This window comes from Neopsephotus bourkii, unplaced genomic scaffold, assembly GCF_033783945.1.
Source record: "Neopsephotus bourkii isolate Nb327-2 ecotype Australia unplaced genomic scaffold, CSIRO-AGI_Nbou_v1 NB_923, whole genome shotgun sequence".
Classification (NCBI taxonomy): domain Eukaryota; kingdom Metazoa; phylum Chordata; class Aves; order Psittaciformes; family Psittacidae; genus Neopsephotus; species Neopsephotus bourkii.
Window position 1 is genome coordinate 2387050 of NW_026901417.1, and position 15687 is coordinate 2402736.

Below are 15687 nucleotides of genomic sequence, written 5' to 3' on the forward strand. Positions count from 1 at the left end.
GTAGTTCCCCAGTAGTTAGTTTATCTGGGGAACACCTCTCATTACTTAGGTGACTGTGACCAGTTATCGCTAAAATGGGTAGGTCAAGCACAACCTTCTAAAACTGTGTGCTAGCAGGGGCATGCTGCTTCAGCTAATGTAGTCTTTATAGGAAGTTACTAGATCTTTCAAATGGAATTTAAACATTATTTGTTGTGAGAGCTCTGTAAGCAAGACATGATTCAGAAATCTGCGGGCAAAAAAGAAGGAGATGGTCCAGAAAGACTTTTTATAGACTTTTTTAAAGGCTTCTTTTTGTTATGCTAAGAAATGAAAAACAAAATCGTATTAACCCTGATCATGAGCATGGTCACTGAAAGAAGGTGGCTGTGTTAGTATGAACGTACTTATAAGATCATATTAGCAACATGAGCGAATTAAAGAGAACTGGTTGGTCAGGACTTTTCTGAACCAGTCAAAAATGGTTCAAATCTCAAAGGATACATTATAGGTTGAAACTTACTTCTGGCAACCCATTGAAAGAGCTGCATTTTCTGTTGCACTTGACTTGGAAATGGATGAACTATACAGAAGCTATCATATCACAGAAGGCTTTGTTTTCATTGCTCAAAAAATGCTGGCTTTTACACCCTGGGATAAGTAACTGTTGGGACTGGTCTGAAGTATGAAGAGAAGACTAAGCACTTCAGTATTACCATGTTGCAAGTGTGCTGTTATCCAAACCCACAGCTGGAGTTGACCTCGGTGTGTGTAACTCAAGGCTAAACTGAAGTGTTTGGTCTTTTCTGTGCTTTGACCTCAGGGCTGCTTCTACACATTAGTTGCCACAAAGCAAAAGTCACAGCTTTTTTTTTTAGCAGCTAAGTCAAGCCCTTACTGTATCTTTCTGCAAGGTTATTTTCATATGTGATACAATTTACAAGCTACAATTCTTTTGCTTCTTACACAAATCCACAGCAGAGGCATGGGGCCAAGCAATATGAGTGGCTGTATTTGGATGCAAAGAATCCTGTCATTGCATTACAGCGTGTTATGAAACCTACTGTGCAATGTATGACATGATTGGATTTCATATCGCAAGGGAAGAAACTGATTAACAGTCAAATGACTACTAGATATTGGTATTCAGGTTTGTAAAACAACAGATAAAAACATTCAACTCATACATGTATAATTGAACATACCAGCAAAACTACATATAAACACCCCATTTCTTGCATCCTGTCCCTGACTGTAGCAGGTGGAAAGCACACATGTAATCTATTAATCTAAAACGTATTGGCTTTCAACATTTATTATATTTCATATAAGTGATTTCTAGTCTGTTCTGTCCTGAAATATTAGAGAAAATTAGGAATATTTGAATTGTTTAATGCCTTCAACCCATCACAGATGGAAGAGTCTATCTATAGATGAACATCTTCCATTCATTGCATTAGATCCATGAAGTCCCATAGGAGAATCACAGTTCTGCAAGATGCCATTAGGGCACTAGATTATGTGTTTGGATCTTGGATTAGGAAAATTGCCTGTAACCAGAGAGCAACCTGATGAATACACCTCTGTGAAGGCTCACATGTATGCACTTAAAGTGTTTAAGGTCTGGAACAACTTAGATTTATGCAATGTTCTAGATAGAATGACATCAGTTCAATATACAGGCTGCCTAGAACGATGGGATAAAACTTCCTGGTTTATCACACCATTGTCCATCTGGGTTTAACAGGGAATCATGGTGTGCTGGTACCTAGAACTTAATTATCTGGGGAATGGTAATACAATAATGGTGTGAACAGACAGTATGCAAGACATATGGATTTCATATCTGCATTTTGCATACATTCATATGACATGCAGGTTGCTGTCAGGTGCCCCTTTACAGCTGCAGTTTGGGAGCCTGATTCTGCTATTGGATATGGGGACATTACAACATTTAACAGACCTCATCCATACAATGACATCTGAACTTCACTACTTACATTACTGATGGCTGAAAGCTTAATTCCCTGTAGCTTTCAGATATAAATTTCTGTGTTTACTTCTAAAGAGTGTTACAGTTTAACCATACATGCTTTACTTATTCTTTTACCAGATCCCAATGGTCTGTGATACCTTTCTCCTGAAAACTGCTTATCTTTCTTTTCACTTCAAGGTATCTGTTTTTCAATTGGTATTGCTTACTGATGCAGGCCTTTTAGAGATATCTACCATTATAAAAATGTTTTCTGCAATACAGGTATTCTCATTCCTAATGTTCTTCATTGCCTCACCTTGTAACAGCTACTTCTGCCTTGCCTTAACCTTTCCTAAGGCAGGGACTGTTTTCAAATGTAGCTGTAGAGCAACAGAGTAAAACCTTGTTCCTGCTTGAATCCATAACACTGCTTTAATGCAAGTATTGTGGCACTGCGTGTGTAATTCCTTAAAGCTAAAGTTACTCATGGGTCCAAATGAGTCTCAAGTGTGCAAAATGAGCAAAACTTTTGTAAAATTCCTATTGCTAATCTACGGAATTTCTAACAAAGGTGTTGAAATCACTTATGCTTTTGCTGACTCATTTCCCCCACGCCATAGCTGGTGACCTCAGAAATACCCTCACAGAAGTTCAGGGCGCATAGTTGCCATCTGTACCATAAAGAACACACTGAACTCTCAACTCCAGTTCATCCTAAAACTTTTGCTTAATATACTTTACTGCACTGCAAACCTGAGTCTGATTTCAAATGTAATTTCCTTTTATAATCTGTTCTGACTCAGATGCTAAGTAAGAGTGGTATTTACAAAATATCTGTATCACCATGCATTTATCTTGCCAAGAGAAGTTAAATGGTTACATATTAAAAAGATTTTATAAGCATGATATGCCACAGTAAACATCAGTAAAAGCTGTTCTAAAACTATTTCTGTCTTTTGTTGGGAAACAAATTATTGAGGCTTGAAGGGGAAGACTGCTTAGTTAAAAGGAAGGAGAATTAAACATACTGAGGTTTTAAAGGAACTCTGGTTTGCTGATTAAGTGCTTTCTACAGAAATGCAGCTAATATTTCCTTCTTTTTTAATTTATAAGTCAGGCCCAACTGCCAGTAAATTACTTTCTTTACTGTGGGTGGAGGTTTATTTTTAGTCACAAAACCAGTATAGATCAAGACAGGAGGCTGAAAAGCAAGATGTTTGCATGGTAAACAAACTGCTACTCTTGGTGTCAACTCATGCATCTCACTGTGGCTCAGCCTAACTTTCTGTTATGAAGCAGCCATCTGCTACAGCCATAAAGCTGCCTTATGCCAGAGTCCCTTTCCTTATCTTTCAGCATTTAAGCTCCATGCCTTTGGTTTTACTGTGGTTGAATTTTGCAGTACTTTGAGACTCATGGTGGTGCTGGAATTTCATCGTTTTGTCTATGAAATTTTGGTGGGCACTATGACAGCACTGCCTTTTAAAAACAAAATCTCAGTCTCCGTATGTGATAATAAATAGTTCAAAACAAGTCTCCCACCAAATGTTTAACATAACCAGATGACAGCCTGCTAACCCACTGGAAAATGACAGATGTTTTAGAAGCCTGCTGGTCTGTTTGTGCAGGTTCTCTGAGCAGGTTGCCACCTTGTTCTAAATTGAGAGATCCAAGGCATCCAGCTTTTAAATGAATGCTTTTCCTTTGCTCTTGAAGGCATCTATGTCCACCAGTGCTGTTTACCACACTGTAGTTTATGCTGAGTTACTACTTTTCCCTCCTGTTCCCATGTGTTGATTCAACACATCAATAGAGAAAGTAATTCTGATCAGCATAAAGTCAGCATATTTCATTACATTAGAACATTCTCTATCATGTCTCCTAGCTTTCAGAAGTATTGAAAGACTAAGTCGGTTTATGCTTGAAAAGCTCCTTGAGATCCATACATAATCCGTGGGAAATATGCTGTTTGGTTTAAATTAAGTGCAACTCTACTCTGAGAATAAGCCTGCACACAGTGCTGCTGCTTCAGTAGAGTTGTACTTTCTTCATAACAGCTGACCAGCTAAAAAACTTACTTTTTCCACTCATCATACTGTAGAGTTAATACAGCTCCAAGTGAGTGAACTGCAGATTACAGTTCATGTTCTGAAACTTCAAACAGAATTGTTTACTGATCTTCAATCAATTACACCTATACAAAGTCATTGTAAGTGACAGGTGGGTCACTGAGGGCATAGTTTGCTGATATGGGGCACAGCATGGATGAATTTAAGGCCTAACTTGATCTCTAGAAATTTACACTTTTGGACACATGCAAGGAATCTGAAAGGCTCTTCTCCTGTGTTCCAGAATCTAAGCTAAATTTGCCAGGTTTGTAGTTGGCAAAAAACTGTTTCTGCAATGTCTATAGTCAGTATAACTTCTTATACACATAAATCTATGTGCCTTTTGCCCTCAGACACATGATGTCAATGTACATGGATCAGTCGTTGTTGCTTGCTGCAGAACTCATACAAGTAAATACCAAGGGATTCTTGCAAAAATCGGGATTTGAGAGTGCTGGATCCTGTGTATATTAATGGCATGGTTATCCAGTGACAGCCTAATGTCAGTAACATATATTGAAGGAATGTCTTGGGACTACAAACTATTAACACAACTCATTGCAAGACTGTAACACGATTGCATCAACTCCTGCAATGGGTGTATGAATCCCTTGAGTGAGCACTGTCTGATTAAAAAATGACTCGTGGTTGGATTTGAATACTTGGAATAAATAAACCAGCAATTGACTGTTATGCAAGGGCTATATACTTTCCCCATAGACTTTCACAAAATGCCACATTTCTGACACTTTCCAGCAGGCTATTTAGAGGCACCATGGTCTAGGCAGGCAGGATGCTAGACTGCAAATATGTATACTGGGTCATGTTCCCCATTCTGACATGCACTTGGCAAATAACACCTCAGTTACTCAGTACCCTATTTGCAAAACAGAATGAAGCCACTTACATGCCACTTACTTTGCTATTAATAGAGCATGGGACTTATTTAAGACCTATTACTGCTTATAATTCGTTTTTAAAAACCCTTTAAAAGTAATTATTTTACAAAAATTCATTTCAAAATGATTATGTATTCATTGAAGTAGTAGCATCTATCTAAATGCAAATGTACTCCTTCATCCTATTAAGTATCTATAATGCATATTTAAAATCTCAATAAACCTCCTTACCCCATAAGGAATATTCTGGTCTCATAGGTAAGCAGCAGGGATTTGAGGCAGCTTTCTGAGGCACACTCCTGGGCTGTATGAGGTTGCAGCAAATTCAAAAAACCTACAAAATGTGGATTAAAGTAATACTGCTCTTAAGGACAGAATTTAACTGTTCCTGCACCTCTACAACTCCTAAACAGCAGTAATAGCAGAAGTGCAGACTCTGAACTGCAGAAAAGCCCACTCTCTATTGTTTCTCGTTTTACATAGCCAAGTGACACGGAATCAGAAGGGAGATAAAATAAGCCCATGCTCTGTTAATCAAAATCTTCCCATGTGACTCCATACATACTTTTATGGATGGCAAATTTAAGCATAAGTGTCCCCTAGTATGCCAGGAAAACATGTAGGAATTGCTAAACAGTACCAGGTCTTTATAATCAGGGAGAATTCCAGTGTGACCCTTCCTCCTGCTTCAGAAGAAGGTGTGAAAAAGGAATGTAAAATGTTGCATTTCTGCAAAAGCCACTGCCTTTGCTGGAATGATAAGTGTGGTTGTGGAAAAAATACATGTGGTATGCTGGGCAAAGACCTAAACTTCATGGGTTTGAGCTCCTTCTCAGGAGGTAATGTCTTTCTCAGTGCACAACTGGAACAGCCATGCTACATTAGGTTTCAGAGGAAAGAAGTCCTTCTGTTGGTTCCAGTTCTGAGGCCATGGGTGCAGCAGAGCAATGTCTCGCCTTCAGACAGTGTCGCACCAGCTGGGATGGGGTTTGGACCTGTGGTCTAGGCACCCAGTGCCAGCCCTATTTCCCTGCTGCTTGCACAGTCTTCTCAGAGGTGTGCAAAAGAACCACACGCGTGACAAGTGCTGAAAGGTTGAATGGTATTGAGGCTATTACCTTCTCTCAGCTTTTAACTAAGAGGTTCAGAATTAGAAAAGCTCTGGAGCTCATCATTGTAATTTAAACTTCTGCATAAAATGTCCTTGTAGATAATGGCACCAGTGTTTCTTCCACGTATCAGGACTTCAAGGCAAATTCAACTGTTTAGTCTGTCATACTGCTGCAAAGTTAAATAACGTCAATGTACATAAATAACAAATATATGGACTTTACAAAATAACAACTTTTATTTGCACCACAGGGTACCTAAATTCAGGCTGCTAACTGTTTGAAAAGATCTGTTAAGAGGTGTGATCTATATTACATTTATGTAAGTCAGTATGTATTCAAAATAAGCAGATTCTACTTAGTGGTGAAGAAAGGAGGTAGTGGATAGCAATTTACTTCATAAGACAACCAGGAGTCTTCTATATCTTATCACTGTGTAGCCAAAACATAAAAGAGGTGTCAAAGTACTAGCTTTCTTCAGAGATACTCCACTGCTATCTGTCTAGTGCCATTGGACACAAGGATCCAACATCACTTGGGACAGACTGTGGTATACAATATTTTGGTTATATTATCAGGGCATGTAACACTGTGGAAGCCAAGTGAGTTCATTGTCTACTACCTGTTTGCAGCCACTTTGGGGAGAATTTCCAGTAGCACTCAGTGAAACAAAGCAAGTCTTCCAGGAAGAAGGGGAGCTCCCCTGCATTGACTGCAATGGAAAATAAAGGCAGACACAGTACTATGAGTATTTTAAAACTGTCATTAATTCTAGGAGGGTTTTTTTTTCATGCAAACAGTCAGAATCTTCATTTTATTAAATAAGTATTTACAACCATAAAAAGAGGTGAAAGGGGGGAAATGGACTGTTAGCCCACAGAGAGTTCTACAGTAGAATTGCTAGCATTTCATTAATTTGTCTTTAGGTCTGTACTGGTCATTTAATAGTTAGTATGTCCTCAGCCTAAACTCTCTGATGAGCCTAAAGGAAATCCCTCCATTCTGTTAGAATTGAGAAAAACATAGAGAACTTTGGGTTTGAGGGCTGACGCTCTCTGAATCATCTCCCAGTCTGCCTTCATGCCATGTTTTTAAGCTTCTTTCAAGGCTAAGAAGGCTGCATGAGTTGCTGAACTTCCCATAAAGCAACAACAATTGTCTGTAAAATAAATCCTAGAAGACCTCCTCATCATCAGGAGACAATCAACAATTCAGTGTTTCTCAAGTTCTGTGGAAGTGTTACAGGAAGTTCTTTCTTGTAACAATAGGACCCAGGCAGGCAGTCATGACTATGTGTTGTCCAAGCTTGCAGCCTATGGTCTCCTTCACCTTTCCTGGCTCAGAGACATTGATTGACTCTTACGTGGCTGCCAGAATGGAGATAATTTTCAGGGGGAAGAAAAATGGGCAGAGAAAGAAGAAGGAAGGAAGAGAGGCAAACATCAGGAATTTCTGCATTTTACCACATAAATACAGGATATTATCCTTACTCCTCCAGTAGCGTCTTCCCTAGTTTTGTGAAACTCACATATAAAAGTGAGAAAGAGGTGTCTCAGGAAGATTATGGTGACTTTAAGGTTCACCATAACTGCTAGGGTAAATTCACTTTTTAAGATCCCAAGAAATGGATCTTAGCATGGAAAAATATTCTTAATTTATGGTCTTTAAGATTTCCTTATTTTTTTAGCCAAAGTTCTTTTCCTTAATGGTGTTCCATTATTTCCAGTTACATTTGCAAACACACTATCTTGTCTCCCTCCCCATAGGAATGATTGCTATCAACATAGCATATTGGTCACCATACTTCATTGCTGTCCCTTTGCAGGCATGTGAAGGGCATCGAGGGCAAACGGACAACAGCAGCTCTTCCTGTTCCGGAGTTGCGCCAGACGTCTGCTACTCATGAAGTTCACGTAGCTTTTTCTGCTGCTGAGATGAGGTGAAACTCTTGTTGCCTTTTTCAAACACAGTCTATTGCAGCGCTGCAAGGTCCTGTTGCACCAAAATCGGGTTTCAAAATATAGTAAAACCAACTTGGCCCTAAGTTATTTATGTATTTGATACTGATATCTAAGAGAGCAGCAGCATTACTGACCACAAGAGGATTCCAAGCATCTGTCCTTAGCTTTCCAGTGACCCTAGGGAAGCAATCTATAATCCACATATTTTAATTGCCACAGGGGTTTGTGGGCTGTGGAGGGGTGGGAATGCGGACAAACATATTTCTGGATCCTACTTGTTGTACGTGTGTGATTTATATGACAGCCTCATCACTCTGGGAATAAAGGAGTTGTTATAAAGAGATGTGGAGGTATATTCTTTGAAGGAAGAGGTGTATGTAAGGAATTTCACTGCCCTTAATGAACCATGTGTATTGGAAGGGCTCTCTTAAAATACCATAGCATACTGCCAAGAATTATCCTTTAGTTTTCTACAGCTTGAGGAATATTCCAAGAGTGTCTCTAGAGTTTTTTGGCTACAGATATCAGGATTCGCCAAGAATTTCAGTGGAAGGCTGCAGGAGAAGTAAGAGCTTGCACACATCTCAATGTGTGTAAGGTGCCTCTGGCTGTTCTGACAGCAGAGGCAAATGAAGCACATGATTCCCTGCTCAGCTTTACTCCTTCCCTGAGCACCCTGCCACCAGTGTTTGCCCCATTCTTCCAAAGGAGCACAGAAAGAAAGGAATGAGCCATGGTGCCACAACTTCTGTTACGCTTTGGCATAAGGAGGTAAAATGTAACCTGGCTATGATTTCATGTACAATCTCTTTTGAAACTTGGTCATCTTTTAAACAAAGTATTGGATATTTGAAATTTTTCGTGTGCAAACGTTCCAGCTTCATCCAGGATGATCTCTATTAATACAGACTGTGCATCCTATTTCAGAGTCAGTTACAGCACTGAGAAAAATGATCATACCGGGAGCATTCTTTTGTCATTAAATGTTTACGCACGTGCTGAGCTACATGTTTTGTGTGACCAAAAGCAAATGCTTCCACAGAAATACGTCATCTGAAATCTTTCTGCCCCCACCGCTTCCTCTTTTATCACACTGATGCTGAGGTGAGGCCATGCTGAGTCACCCACATAGTGACACAGCATATTTTTAGTAAACTTACATAAGTGCTTGTGAAAGATTAATTTCAGTTTCTAGGTACACTGCTTGACATGAACCAGTTGCAGGAGACAGTCCCTTTTTATGGCTAGTCAGAATACAGCAATTTCTTTGCCTGTATTGTTCAGAAGAATAAGATGACTTCCATTCTCTGTATTGAAACTGCTGCCTAACATGTAAGGGAAAGAGATTTGTCATTTTGCTCCCTCAGTTAGCATCCTGCCATCCCTGCACATTGCCTCATCATTCAGTCTGTATTCAAGTTACTAATTTGGATGCAAAGCTACACTTAACACAGTTGCATACAAATAGATATCATTTGCTCAGAGAAGAAATTATTCCATTTCTTCTCCTGTGAAAGCTTAAAAATTGCTATAGAAGTTATCTGGCCAATATATAATTATCTCTGATTAGCAGCATCTCAGCTATGGCATTAGCTGCAGCTTCTAATATACAACATTACAGAGTACAAATTCAGTGCTAGTGAGAATGTGTATAGTTTTCCTGGGAGTGTGGTGAGCTAGTAAATGCAATAGTGGCTATGCTCTTTTACAGAAAGATTTCAGAATAGTACTGTGTTAAATTACAGTAATTCCAGAGCTTAATCCTAATATTAGAAAATATGCTAATGCTGGCACTGGTGAACCTCGCATCGTGAATCAGCCCCTGGATTGCTTTATACAAATGCTGTGCTTCTTGAAGAATATTCTTTATTGAGCACAAACCAGAAGATCTTCCACAGACATCAACAAAGTCACTGAATAGTGCAAAGGTGATGGAATATGGACAGCGGATATGTGTGTTGCATAGCACTTTGTGGGAAACAAATTGGTTTGAGTCCTGTTCACCTAGAAAAGAACCAAGTCAATCAGTAACCCCTGTTGTGGATTATCTAGCAAAGATAAGGAGTGAATGGTTACAGATGCTACATTGACGTGCACCCATAGCAGTGGCTTTCCAGGATAGCCTGTAGCCATGAATGACTTCACAAACAGGTACTCAAGAGTCTTGTTACTGGAATCACACCATTCTGTAGGTAAATGGACTTTGAGTTATCTCATATGTATAAACAGAGGAGGGAATAAGTGGGTAACACAAAGCCCTCGTAGGATTCCACAAATCCAGCCATTCTTTTCAAAACCTTGGAGGAATGTGACAGAAGCAGCAGAGGATCCAAGCTGTTGATCTATTACATTTCATAGAGCTACTACTACGTAGAAAAATAGAGTAAAAATTATTTCTATCTGATATCCCAAGCTACTGGGTGGTTGTGAGGTAGAGTCAAGGTATTAAATCTGGTATATTTGATACCTAAAATCTCTCTGTCAAAGATGTGGCTGCCAGGAAAACAAGAAAACTCTGCATATACACTGTTATGATGCATGTGTAGCCATTTCCAGTGCTAGGCTGAAAATCCACCCTGTCTCTCATTTCAGAAAGGATGCTTATCAATGCAGGCTCAGACTGAGGGCTAAAAGACACATTCTTTAACACGAAGGACCCTGTGGTCTCCTACCTTAGAGCACTGATTGCAGGAAAGGGTGCCAGCTCAGAGGCAGTATGGATGACATAAGAAGTTTTAAATTAGTCATAATTTTCTTTGAATTAGGAAAAATAGCAAATACTCCATGAAGTAAATACTGTTCTTGTCTTCATGATCAGAACAGTTATATATAGCCATAAATTCACCGGTGCTCGCTTTTCAGTATCTAGAGAGGCTTTTCCTGTTTGGAGGAGACCATAAAACAAAGTGAAACTTAATGATCAGCCACCAAAATCTGACAGGCCTCCAAGACAGGGAGGCAGGAATAGAAGTCCCAGGAACAGAGCAGGTTAGCCCATGTAAGATGTTTAGATATCATCTAGCTGCTTGCTGAAGCTGAGAGTGCAGTTTAGCAGTCAGAAACCAGGACAGGTAGCTGCAGCGCTGGTCAGAAATGTGAGTGCAAACACTTATTCAGTATTTTTAAAGCCTATTTATCTGAATACTGCTGAGATTTCACACTGCAGTTCTCCTTACAGATCTGTCTTAAACCAATCCAGCCTGTGGGATTTCCATCCCTTTCTTCCCTATGGCTGGCATGCTGCCTCTCCTGTGTGCGAGCGCAGGCTCTGCCATCCCTCCCACTGATAGCAGGGGAGCTTTTCTTCTTGGTGTGAACAAACAGGCAAGGGCACTGCCCCACTGAGCTTCTCTGCCTAATGTGTGGGGAAAGGAGGTGCTCAAGTCACCTCTCTGTACACAGAAAGCATGATGGGGATTGTTCTGTGTGGCTGTGTTTGAGGGCATTCCTCTCACACTCACTAGCCTTAGAACATGAGCAGTGTAGCTTCTCATTCTCAGAGAGTGACTCAGGATGACTTGTGCTGTCATCTGAAGATGTTCAGGCAGAACGATTAACACATGACCTGAGGCCAATTACAGCTCGGATTTTGGATTAAAAATGTAAGAGGAACATCTGTCATGGAATACTCCATCCTTCAAGGAGCAGAGCGTTTGCTACCAGGGAATAAAAGCAGCATTTATTTTTCTTTAGAGTGCTTCTGTTTCACTAGTTTTTTCTGACCCTAAGAACAATCATATTTGGATGGAGCGCAATTCTCCCTCAGGAGTTTGGCTTAGGGAAGCAGTCTGTGAAGCAACACAATGTATGTTCTTTCTCAGGCTGGGAAAAGCTGCACCTTGCACTTCTGAGCAAAGTGGAATAAAGCAATTGGATTGAGATTCTTTACAGTAGATACACATGGGGTTGATATCCTAATGTCAAACAGGGTCAGAACAAGGAGAAACATTTACACACTTGTCTTCTGGAACAAATGCTCGGGAGTGTCCAAGCTCGGTTTTGTAAGGAGATTATCTACTTTGAGTTAATTGTCCGTCAGTTAACCAGAGATAAAATACTTTTGTGTGAATACAAGGTCCAAGCAGTGTTTTGCTCTGAGTGTTCACCTTATTTTCTGTAGAACTACTGATGAGGGAAGGTATGTTATGTGTGGGCGGCAGGAGTGTGCACACAGTAGTCCGCTCTTGGAAACAGCCATCAGGTTGGGGAGGTTTTTGTTCAGGATTTGTTTGGGGGGGGGGGGAGGGGGATGTTTTTGTTGTGTATTTTTTTGTATGATACCCATTTCTGCATTGCTTATTTCAGAATACTCATGGGACCATGACTGACCTTAGTAAATCTAGAGCTGCACAGTGTGGTCAAAAGCATAGGCAGAGGCCATGCTGTTCACTCTGTGCTATCTGCTTCAGTACAGCATTTGCTCTTCAGTTAATCAGTCACCTACTCCTCCTAGATGGCAGCTTCTCCAGGCCAGCGCCAAGGGGTTTGCTTTGATTCTGCTGGAGTTACACATTTACCTAGTTCTGTATTCCCCAACTGGAGTCATAATCAGACATCAGTACAGTGTGTAAGTCACAAAGTTCTCCTGCTGATAATGTCGTCATTGCTTTATCATCTGGCAGTGGAGCACTGCTATCAGTTTAGCGGAAATCGAAGCGGTGGTATTCTGCTTACAGATTGTCACCCCAGTGTTTTGTCTATATGCCCAATCCTACACAAGCAAGCCAAGGAATTTTGCTAACTCAGCTACAGCACTTAAGCTTTGCAAAGCTCTGTAAGCACAAGTTCCCAGAGAAGAAATCCAAGAACACGTTGTGGGAGGGGGGAAAGTGTGTTTTAAATGCATTTAGTGAGAATTACTTAAACAGTTCATCAATCAAGTGACAAACAAAAAGTAAGATCTTCTTTATAATCCTTCTTTGCATTGGGTTTAGTAAAAGGTTAGTGTATGGCAGGAAATTAAAATTGTATTTAATTTTTCCACCTGCTTCTTTCTATCATACCTTGGCCAGCAGTGTGTAGTCTTAGTACATTCCGTAACAGACCTCAGGGCAATGTGGGAGCAATAATGAAACACCAGTATATTTTCTGGGAGCAACTGCAAGAGATGTTGGCAAGACTGGAGGCTCACTTCAGCTATAGGTTATTGCACACATTTCTCAGACAGCTGCTAACAGGCAAAATAGCCCTGCTGGAAAATAAACAAACAGTGATTTCTCTGATTTGCTTCAGGAATGATTTCCAATTGAGTCAGAAGAATGATTTCTTTCTTATTGTTGTATTTTCTTTCTTAAGTGTTGAAATCTATCATCTAAATCAAAGAAAACCTATGGTGATTAATAGGCTGAAACCTTTAGCCTTGCTAAACTAGGCCAGTGTATGTTTTTGTCATATTTTCTGCTACTCTAAACCAGAAAAGACATGGAAAACTCAGTAAAATAAAGGATTTGAGGCAAGAATGTAGTGTCCATTTTTACTTCATATAAAATGAATGATCAAGCTCTGAGGAACTGGAATTCAAAGAAGCAGTAAGGAGCACTTGGAATGTCAGGGTTAGATGTTGCCATTTAAGGAAAATGGCCTGGAGGGGTTGGAGAAAGACCAGTTTGAAACAGAGAAATAGAACAACAGTGCTAGAAGGGGTGGAAAGGTCTTCTAATCCATTCTCCTGTTCCAAGGCAGGAGCTGAGAGTCTTGAACTGCTCCTGACAGAATGAAGGGAACAGGTAGAAGTTGGTGGTAGAGGTATTTGAAGGGGTTGCTGCTGTAGATGAATGTTCTGGAGTTTCCTTTTTTTTTGACTTAGGCTTGTTTGAGGTTAGATGTACAAAACTTTGTGTAACAAGATGCTGTTGTACGATAGCAGCAGTAGCCTGTGCTTCTGCATCACCTCTTGCTTTCTATGAGCAAATCTGTGAATTGCACATTCCTGCAGGTAGTTACGCATGCAGTTAATCTGTTTGTTCTTCCAAATGTGGGGGGTTTGCAGACTTTATTGGCAGCTCCTGATCTAGAAATGCTTTACCAGTGAAATGGAAAAACCCAACACATTTAAGGTAATGAAAGGAAACACTTTCCTGAAGCACAATTAACTTGCAGCTCCTGTTATCACAGGACATAGGTGAGGACATTTACATAGTAAGCTGTTTCTTTCAGTGGATAAGCCTTTGCTAATGAGAACAGTACGGACACAGAGGAGGAACTTGGACCTGCTTGAGCGAATCCAAAGGAGGCCATGGAGATGCTGTGAGGGCTGGAGCAGCTCTGCTCTGGAGCCAGGCTGAGAGAGCTGGGCTGGGGCAGCCTGGAGAAGAGAAGGCTCCTGAAGGGGAGACCTTAGAGCAGCTCCAGTGCCTAAAGGGGCTGGGAACCTGGAGAGGGGCTTGGGACAAGGGCCTGTAGGGACAGGCCAAAGGGAACGGCTTGAACCTGCCTGAGGGGAGACTGAGATGAGCTCTTAGGCAGAAGCTCTTCCCTGTGAGGGTGCTGAGGCACTGGCACAGGGTGCCCAGAGAAGCTGTGGCTGCCCCATCCCTGGCAGTGTTCAAGGCCAGGTTGGACAGGGCTTGGAGCAACCTGCTCTAGTGGAAGGAGGCCCTTCCATGGCAGGAGTTTGGAACTGAATGAGCTTTAAGGTCCCTTCCAACCCAAACTGTTCTAGGATTCTATGATATATATAGAACAAGTATTTTTCTCTTTGAAAGTAATAACTAGCTCATTTAAAAGGATAAGTATAATAGCACTAGTTCCATTAGCAACAGCAGCTGATCCTGTAGCATCTGTTGCTCTTTTCTACCTGCTAAATGTGTTTTGTATTTTCTGCTAAAGGAGCAATTTCCCACATTTGAATACTTGGACCATACCATAACAAGAAGTCTGCCTTGTGGCCTCTTCTTCACCTGTTCTTGGATGTACCCATCAAAAATCTTCACCTCACCCATCCATGGTTTGCCAACACTGCTGCTTTTTCCAGCCCTGATTGCATATTATCCCCATGGCAAACACAATTGCCTAATAGCAACAGAAATTAAGAAAGCATTTAATGTATTGTTGCTTGTCCTGTAATAAAAAATGCAATAGCTGAAAATGAAGAGAACTGTCACTCAGAACAGGCAGTTCTAAGCAGCCAACACTTTGGGAGAAGCTCCAGTAACATGCACGATACATTCTGAAATGAGCTCCCAAGCAAGACTGGATTATTTTTTGGAGAAGGCAAATTTGAACCCTTTCTTTGAATATTAGGAGAAATATTACCATCAGATCACACCTGTATTACAAACTCAATCTGATCCTCTTACGATGATTTCCAGATGAACGGATTCATATTGGGAGTTCTAAATGTAAACTTAAGAGGGTGTTTGAGAACTTGACCCTGCAGTTAATTGTTTTGCTTTCTGAAACTGCTGAATTCCTTTTACCATCTTCTTTGGCATATAGTGCAAATGAGTGACACAGATCCCCCTCAGAGAAGCTCAGCACTGCGCAGGATGGAACATACATTCCGTAAAGCAAATCTCTCAACTATTTCATCAAGGTCCCTAAGAAAAGCCAGGGACAACTGACTTCTGTGTTGTGAAATCACTGCAGGACTTGGGCACCCTGAAGACTTGGACATGATCTCCACTCTGGGGAGAAGTTTGTACGATCACATGAAAT

The 15687-nt window shown here is 40.6% G+C and overlaps 1 long non-coding RNA gene across 1 annotated transcript in view; it reads left to right on the top strand.

The window, feature by feature from the left end:
- LOC133214704 (uncharacterized) overlaps positions 1–15687 on the top strand; it is a 33279-nt gene that overhangs the window by 6645 nt on the left and 10947 nt on the right. The window contains exon 2 of the long non-coding RNA XR_009726201.1: positions 7896–8009. This is a non-coding gene — a long non-coding RNA (uncharacterized LOC133214704). The remainder of the gene's footprint in view (positions 1–7895; positions 8010–15687) is intronic.